This window comes from Triturus cristatus, chromosome 1_1 (assembly GCF_964204655.1).
Source record: "Triturus cristatus chromosome 1_1, aTriCri1.1, whole genome shotgun sequence".
Taxonomy (NCBI): Eukaryota; Metazoa; Chordata; class Amphibia; order Caudata; family Salamandridae; genus Triturus; species Triturus cristatus.
In genome coordinates, this window is record NC_140579.1 from 495,139,429 (window position 1) to 495,147,711 (window position 8,283).

Consider the following 8,283-nt stretch of genomic DNA (forward strand, 5'->3'; position numbering starts at 1 on the left):
TCTCCCCGCTCTCCTTCAATGCTTTTGTCTTGCATGCTCCCCGCTCTCCTTCCCTCCTCTTGTCTTGTATGCTCCCGCTCTCCGTCCCTCCTCTTATGTTGCATGCTCCCCGCTCTCCTTCCCTCCTCTTGTCTCTCATGCTCCCCGCTCTCCTTCAATAGTCTTGTCTTGCATGCTCCCCGCTCTCCTTCAATAGTCTTGTCTTGCATGTTCCCTGTTCTCCTTCAAGGCTTTTGTCTTGCATGCTCCCCGCTGTCCTTCCCTCCTCTTGTCTTATATGCTCCCCGCTGTCCTTCCCTTTCTTGTCTTATATGCTCCCCGTTCTCCTTGCCTCCTCTTTTCATACATGCTTCCTTCTCTCCTTCAATGCTCTTGTCTTGCATGCTCACGCTCTCCTTCCCTCCTCTTGTATTGCATGCTCCTCACTCTCCTTCCCTCCTCTTGTCTCTCATGCTCCCCGCTCTCCTTCAATGGTCTTGTCTTGCATGCTCCCTGCTCTCCTTCAATGCTCTTGTCTTTTATGCTCCCCGCTCTCCTTCCCTCCTCTTGTCTTACATGCTCCCCGGTCTCCTTCCGTCCTCTTGTCTTGCATGCTCCCCGCTCTCCTTCCCTCCTCTTGTCTCTCATGCTCCATGCTCTCCTTCAATAGTCTTGTCTTGCATGCTCCCCGCTCTCCTTCAATAGTATTGTCTTGCATGTTCCCCGTTCTCCTTCAAGGCTTTTGTCTTGCATGCTCCCGCTCTCCTTCAATGTTCTTGTCTTGCATGCTCCCCGCTCTCCTTCCCTCCTCTTGTCTTACATGCTCCTCGCTGTCCTTCCCTCCTCTTGTCTTATATGCTCCCCGCTCTCCTGGCCTCCTCTTTTCATACATGCTTCCTTCTCTCCATCAATGCTCTTGTCTTACATACTCCCCGCTCTCCTTCCCTCCTCTTGTCTTGCATGCTACTCGCTCTAATTTCCTTCCTCTTGTCTTGCATGCTCCCCGCTCTCCTTCCCTCCTCTTGTCTTGTGTGCTCCCCGCTCACCTTCAATGTTCTTGTCTTGCATGCTCCCCGCTCTCCTTTAATGCTCTTGTCTAGCATGCTCCCCGCTCTCCTTAAATCCTCTTGTCTTGCATGCTCCGCGCTCTCCTTCCCTCCTCTTGTCTTGCATGCTCCCGCTCTCCTTCCCTCCTCTTGTCTTGCATGCTCCTCGCTCTCCTTCCCACCTCTTGTCTCTCATGCTCCCCGCTCTCCTTCAATGGTCTTGTCTTGCATGCTCCCTGCTGTCCTTCAATGCTCTTGTCTTTTATGCTCCCCGCTCTCCTTCCCTCCTCTTGTGTTGCATGCTGCCCGCTCTCCTTCAATGCTCTTGTCTTACATGCTCCCTGTTCTCCTTCCCTCCTCTTCTCTTGCATGCTACCCGTTCTCCTTCAAGGCTTTTGTCTTGCATGCTCCATGTTCTCCTTCCCTCCTCTTGTCTTACATGCTCCCCACTCTCCTTCCGTCCTCTTGTCTTGCATGCTCCCCGCTCTCCTTCAATGCTCTTGTCTTGCATGTTCCCCATTCTCCTTCAAGGCTTTTGTCTTGCATAATCCCCGCTCTCCTTCCCTCCTCTTGTCTTACATGCTCCCCGCTCTCCTTCCGTCCTCTTGTTTTGCATGCTCCTCGCTCTCCTTTCCTCCTCTTGTCTCTCATGCTCCCCGCTCTGCTTCAATGGTCTTGTCTTGCATGCTCCCTGCTCTCCTTCAATGCTCTTGTCTTTTATGCTCCCCGCTCTCCTTCCCTCCTCTTGTCTTACATGCTCCCCGCTCTCCTTCCGTCCTCTTGTCTTGCATGCTCCCCGCTCTCCTTCAATGCTCCTGTCTTGCATGCTCCCGCTCTCCTTCCCTCCTCTTGTTTTGCATGCTCCTCGCTCTCCTTCCCTCCTCTTGTCTCTCATGCTCCCCGCTCTCCTTCAATGGTCTTGTCTTGCATGCTCCCTGCTCTCTTCAATGCTCTTGTCTTTTATGCTCCCCGCTCTCCTTCCCTCCTCTTGTCTTACATGCTCCCCGCTCTCCTTCCGTCCTCTTGTCTTGCATGCTCCCCGCTCTCCTTCAATGCTCTTGTCTTGCATGCTCCGCGCTCTCCTTCCCTCCTCTTGTCTTGCATGCTCCCCGCTCTCCTTCAATGCTCTTATCTTGCATGCTCCCCACTCTCCTTCAATGCTCTTGTCTTACATGCTGCCTGCTCTCCTTGTCTCCTCTTGTCTTGCATGCTCCGTGCTCTCCTTTCCTCCTCTTGTCTTGTATGCTCCCCGCTCTCCTTCCCTCCTCTTGTCTTACATGCTCCCCGCTCGTCTTCCCTACTCTTGTCTTACATGGTCCCCGCTCTCCTTCAATGCTCTTGTCTAACATGCTCCCCGCTCTCTTTCAATGCTCTTACCTTGCATTCTCCCCACTCTTCTTCAATGCTCTTGTCTTGCATGCGCCCCTCTCTCCTCCAAAGCTCTTGACTTGCATGCTCCCCACTCTCCTTCAATGCTTTTGTCTTGCATACGCCCCGCTCTCCTTCAAAGCTCTTTTCTTGCATGCTCCCGCTCTACTTCCTTCCTCTTGTCTGGCATGCTCCTCGCTCTACTTCCCTCCTCTTGTCTCTCATGCTCCCCGCTCTCCTTCAATGGTCTTGTCTTACATGCTCCCTGCTCTCCTTCAATGCTCTTGTCTTTTATGCTCCCCACTCTCCTTCCCTCCTCTTGTCTTACATGCTCCCCGCTCTCCTTCAATGCTCTTGTCTTGCATGCTCCCCGCTCTCCTTCCCTCCTCTTGTCTTGCATGCTCCCCGCTCTCCTTCAATGCTCTTGTCTTGCATGCTCCCCGCTCACCTTCCTTCCTCTTGTCTTGCATGCTTCCGCTCTCCGTCCCTCCTCTTGTGTTGCATGCTCCCCGCTCTCCTTCCCTCTCTTGTCTCTCATGCTCCATGCTCTCCTTCAATAGTCTTGTCTTGCATGCTCCCCGCTCTCCTTCAATAGTATTGTCTTGCATGTTCCCCGTTCTCCTTCAAGGCTTTTGTCTTGCATGCTCCCGCTCTCGTTCAATAGTCTTGTCTTGCATGCTCCCCGCTGTCCTTCCCTCCTCTTGTCTTATATGCTCCCCGCTCTCCTTGCCTCCTCTTTTCATACATGCTTCCTTCTCTCCTTCAATGCTCTTGTCTTACATACTCCCCGCTCTCCTTCCCTCCTCTTGTCTTGCATGCTACTTGCTCTAATTTCCTTCCTCTTGTCTTGCATGCTCCCCGCTCTCCTTCCCTCCTCTTGTCTTGTGTGCTCCCAGCTCACCTTCAATGTTCTTGTCTTGCATGCTCCCCGCTCTCCTTTAATGCTCTGTCTTGCATGCTCTCCGCTCTCCTTAAATCCTCTTGTCTTGCATGCTCCGCGCTCTCCTTCCCTCCTCTTGTCTTGCATGCTACCGCTCTCCTTCCCTCCTCTTGTCTCTCATGCTCCCCGCTCTCCTTCGATGGTCTTGTCTTGCATGTTCCCTGCTCTCCTTCAATGCTCTTGTCTTTTATGCTCCCCGCTCTCATTCCCTCCTCTTGTCTTACATGCTCCCCGCTCTCCTTCCGTCCTCTTGTCTTGCATGCTCCCCGTTCTCCTTCAATGCTCTTGTCTTGCATGCTCCCGACTCTCCTTCAATGCTCTGCGCTTGCATGCTCCCCGCTCCCCTTCCCTCCTCTTGTCTTGCATGCTCGCCGCTCTCCTTCAATGCTCTTGTCTTACATGCTGCCCGCTCCCCTTCAATGCTCTTGTCTTACATGCTCTCCGCTCTCCTTCAATGTTCTTGTCTTGCATGCTCCCAGCTCTCCTTCCCTCCTCTTGTCTTGCATGCTCCTCGCTCTCCTTTCCTCCTCTTGTCTTTCATGCTCCCCGCTCCCCTTCCCTCCTCTTGTCTTGCATGCTCGCCGCTCTCCTTCAATGCTCTTGTCTTGCATGCTCCCCGCTCTCCTTCAATGCTCTTGTCTTGCATGCTGCCAGCTCTCCTTCAATGCTCTTGTCTTACATGCTGCCCGCTCTCCTTCAATGCTCTTGTCTTACATGCTCTCCGCTCTCCTTCAATGGTCTTGCATGCTCCCCGCTCTCCTTCAATGCTCTTGTCTTACATGCTCCCCGTTCTCTTTCAATGCTCTTGTCTTGCATGCTCCACGCTCTCCTTCAATGCTCTTGTCTTGTATACTCCCCGCTCTCCTCCCCTCCTCTTATCTTACATGCTACCCGCTCTCCTTCAATGCTCTTGTCTTACATGCTACCCGCTCCCCTTCGAGGCTTTTGTCTTGCATGCTCCACGCTCTCCTTCCCTCCTTTTGTCTTACATGCTCCCCACTCTGCTTCCGTCCTCTTGTCTTGCATGCTCCCCGCTCTCCTTCAATGCTCTTGTCTTGCATGTTCCCCTTTCTCCTTCAAGGCTTTTGTCTTGCTTGCTCCCCGCTCTCCTTCCCTCCTCTTGTCTTACATGCTCCCCGCTGTCCTTCCCTCCTCTTTTCTTATATGCTCCCCGCTCTCCTTGCCTCCTCTTTTCTAAAATGCTTCCTTCTCTCCTTCAATGCTCTTGTCTTGCATGCTTCCTTCTCTCCTTCCCTCCTCTTGTCTTGCATGCTCCTCGCTCTCCTTCCCTCCTCTTGTCTCTCATGCTCCCCGCTCTCCTTCAATGGTCTTGTCTTGCATGTTCCTTGCTCTCCTTCAATGCTCTTGTCTTTTATGCTCCCCACTCTCCTTCCCTCCTCTTGTCTTACATGCTCCCCGCTCTCCTTCCGTCCTCTTGTCTTGCATGCTCCCCGTTCTCCTTCAATGCTCTTGTCTTGCATGCTCCCCGCTCTCCTTCAATGCTCTTGTCTTGCATGCTCCCAGCTTTCCTTCCCTCCTCTTGTCTTGCATGCTCCCCGCTCTCCTTCCCTCCTCTTGTCTCTCATGCTCCCCGCTCTCCTTCAATAGCCTTGTCTTGCATGCTCCCCGCTCTCCTTCAATAGTCTTGTCTTGCATGCTCCCCGCTCTCCTTCCCTCCTCTTGTCTTGCATGCTCCCGCTCTCCTTCCCTCCTCTTGTGTTGCATGCTCCCCGCTCTCCTTCCCTCCTCTTGTCTCTCATGCTCCCCGCTCTCCTTCAATGCTCTTGTCTTGCATGCTCCCCGCTCTCCTTCCCTCCTCTTGTCTTCCATGCTCCCCGGTCTCCTTCCCTCCTCTTGTGTTGCATGCTCCCCGCTCTCCTTCAATGTTCTTGTCTTGCATGCTCCCAGCTCTCCTTCAATGCTCTTCTTACATGCTCCCCGCTCTCCTTCAATGCTCTTGTCTTGCATGCTCCCCGCTCTCCTTCAATGCTCTTGTCTTACATGCTACCCGTTCTCCTTCAATGCTCTTGTCTTGCATACTTTCCTCCTCTTGCCTTGCATGCGCCCCGCTGTCCTTTAATGCTCTTGTCTTACATGCTACCCGCTGTCCTTCAATGCTCTTGTCTTGCATGCTGCCCGCTCTCCTTCAATGCTCTTGTCTTGCATGCTGCCCACTCTCCTTGCCTCCTCTTGTCTTGCATGCTCAGAGTTCTCCTTCCCGACTCTTGTCTTGCATGCTCCCCGCTCTCCTTCCCTCCTCTTCTGTTACATGCTCCTTGCTCTCCTTCCCTCCTCTTGTCTTGCATGCTCCCCGCTCTCCTTTCCTCCTCTCGTCTTGCATGCTCCCCACTCTTCTTCAATGCTCTTGTCTTACATGCTCCCCGCTAAACTTCCCCCCTCTTGTCTTGCATGCTACTCGCTCTAATTTCCTTCCTCTTGTCTTGCATACTCCCCGCTCTCCTTCCCTCCACTTGTCTGACATACTCCCCGCTCTCCTTCCCTCCTCTTGTCTTGCATGCTCCCCGCTCTCCTTTCCTCCTCTCGTCTTGCATGCCCCCCACTCTCCTTCAATGCTCTTGTCTTACATGCTCCCCGCTCACCTTCCCCCCTCTTGTCTTGCATGCTACTCGCTGTAATTTCCTTCCTCTTGTCTTGCATGCTCCCCGCTCTCCTTCCCTCCTCTTGTCTTGTATGCTCCCCGCTCACCTTCAATGTTCTTGTCTTGCATGCTCCCCGCTCTCCTTCAATGGCCTTGTCTTGTATGCTCCCCGCTCACCTTCAATGCTCTTGTCTTGCATGCTCCCCGCTCTCCGTCAATGCTCTTGTCTTGCATGCTCCCCGCTCTCCTTTAATGCTCTTGTCTTGCATGCTCCCCGCTCTCCTGAAATCCTCTTGTCTTGCATGCTCCGCGCTCTCCTTCTCGAGTCTTGTCTTGCATGCTCCCGCTCTCCTTCCCTCCTCCTGTCTCTCATGCTCCCAACACTCCTTCAATGCTCTTATCTTGCATGCTGCCCGCTCTCCTTCAATGCTCTTGTCTTGCATACTGCCCGCTCTCCTTGCCTCCTCTTGTCTTGCATGCTCCACGCTCTCCTTCCCGACTCTTGTCTTGCATGCTCCCCGCTCTCCTTCCCTCCTCTTCTGTTACATGCTCCTCGCTCTCCTTGCCTCCTCTTGTCTTGCATGCTCCCCGTTCTCCTTCCCTCCTCTTCTCTTGCATGCTCCCCGCTCTCTTTCAATAGTCTTGTCTTGCATGTTCCCCGTTCTCCTTCAAGGCTTTTGTCTTGCATGCTCCCCGCTCTCCTTCCCTCCTCTTGTCTTACATGCTCCCCGCTGTCCTTCCCTCCTCTTGTCTTATATGCTCCCCGCTCTCCTTGCCTCCTCTTTTCTTACATGCTTCCTTCTCTCCTTCAATGCTCTTGTCTTGCATGCTCCCGCTCTCCTTCCCTCCTCTTGTCTTGCATGCTCCTCGCTCTCCTTCCCTCCTCTTGTCTCTCATGCTCCCCGCTCTCCTTCAGTGGTCTTGTCTTGCATGCTCCCTGCTCTCCTTCAATGGTCTTGTCTTTTATGCTCCCCGCTCTCCTTCCCTCCTCTTGTCTTACATGCTCCGCGCTCTCATTCCGTCCTCTTGTCTTCCATGCTCCCCGCTCTCCTTCAATGCTCTTGTCTTGCATGCTCCCCGCTCTCCTTCAATGCTCTTGTCTTTTATACTCCCCGCTCTATTTCAATGCTCTTGTCTTTTATACTCCCCGCTCTCCTTCAATGCTCTTGTCTTGCATGCTCCCCACTCTCCTTCAATGCTCTTCTATTGCATGCTCCCCGCTCCCCTTCCCTCCTCTTGTCTTGCATGCTCCCCGCTCTCCTTCAATGCTCTTGTCTTGCATGCTCCCCGCTCCCCTTCCCTCCTCTTGTCTTGCATGCTCCCCGCTCTCCTACAATGGTCATGTCTTGCATTCTCCCCGCTCTCCTTCCCTCCTCTTGTCTTACATGCTCCCCATTTTCCTTGCCTCCTCTTGTATTGCATCCTCCGCGCTCTCCGTCCCTATTCTTGTCTTGCATGCTCCACGCTCTCCTTCCCTCCTATTTTCTTGCAAGCTCCGCGCTCTCCTTTCCTGCTCTTGTCATGCATCCTTCATGCTCTCCTTCCCTCCTATTGTCTTTCATGCTCCACGCTCTTCTTCAATGTTCTTGTCTTGCATGCTCCCAGCTCTCCTTCCCTCGTCTTGTCTTGCATGCTCCCCGCTCTCCTTCAATGCTCTTGTCTTGCATGCTCCCCACTCTCCTTCAATGCTCTTGTCTTACATGCTCCCCGCTCTCTTTCAATGGTCTTATCTTGCATGCTCCCTGCTCTCTTCTTCAATGCTCTTGTCTTTTATGCACCCCTCTCTCCTTGCCTCCTCTTGTCTTACATGCTTCCCGTTCTCTTTCAATGCTCTTATCTTGCATGCTTCCCGCTCTTCTTCAATGCTCTTGTCTTGCATGCTCCCCGCTCGCCTTCAATGCCCTTGTCTTTCATGCTACCCGCTCTTCTTCCTTCCTCTTGTCTTGCATGCTGCCCGCTCTCCTTGCCTCCTCTTGTCTTACATGCTCCCCGCTCTTCTTCAATGGTCTTATCTTGCATGCTCCCTGGTCTTCTTCAATGCACTTGTCTTGCATGCGCCCCACTCTCCATCAATGCTGTTGTCTTACATGCTCCCCGCTCTCTTTCAATGCTAATCTTGCATGCTCCCTGCTCTCTTCTTCAATGCTCTTGTCTTTTATACTCCCCGCTCTCCTTGCCTCCTCTTGTCTTACATGCTTCCCGCTCTCTTTCAATTCTCTTATCTTGCATGGTCCCCACACTCCTTCAATGCTCTTGTCTTGCATGCTCCCCGCTCTTCTTCAATGCTCTTATCTTGAATGCTCCCCGCTCTTCTTCAATGCACTTGTCTTGCATGCTCCCCACTCTCCTTC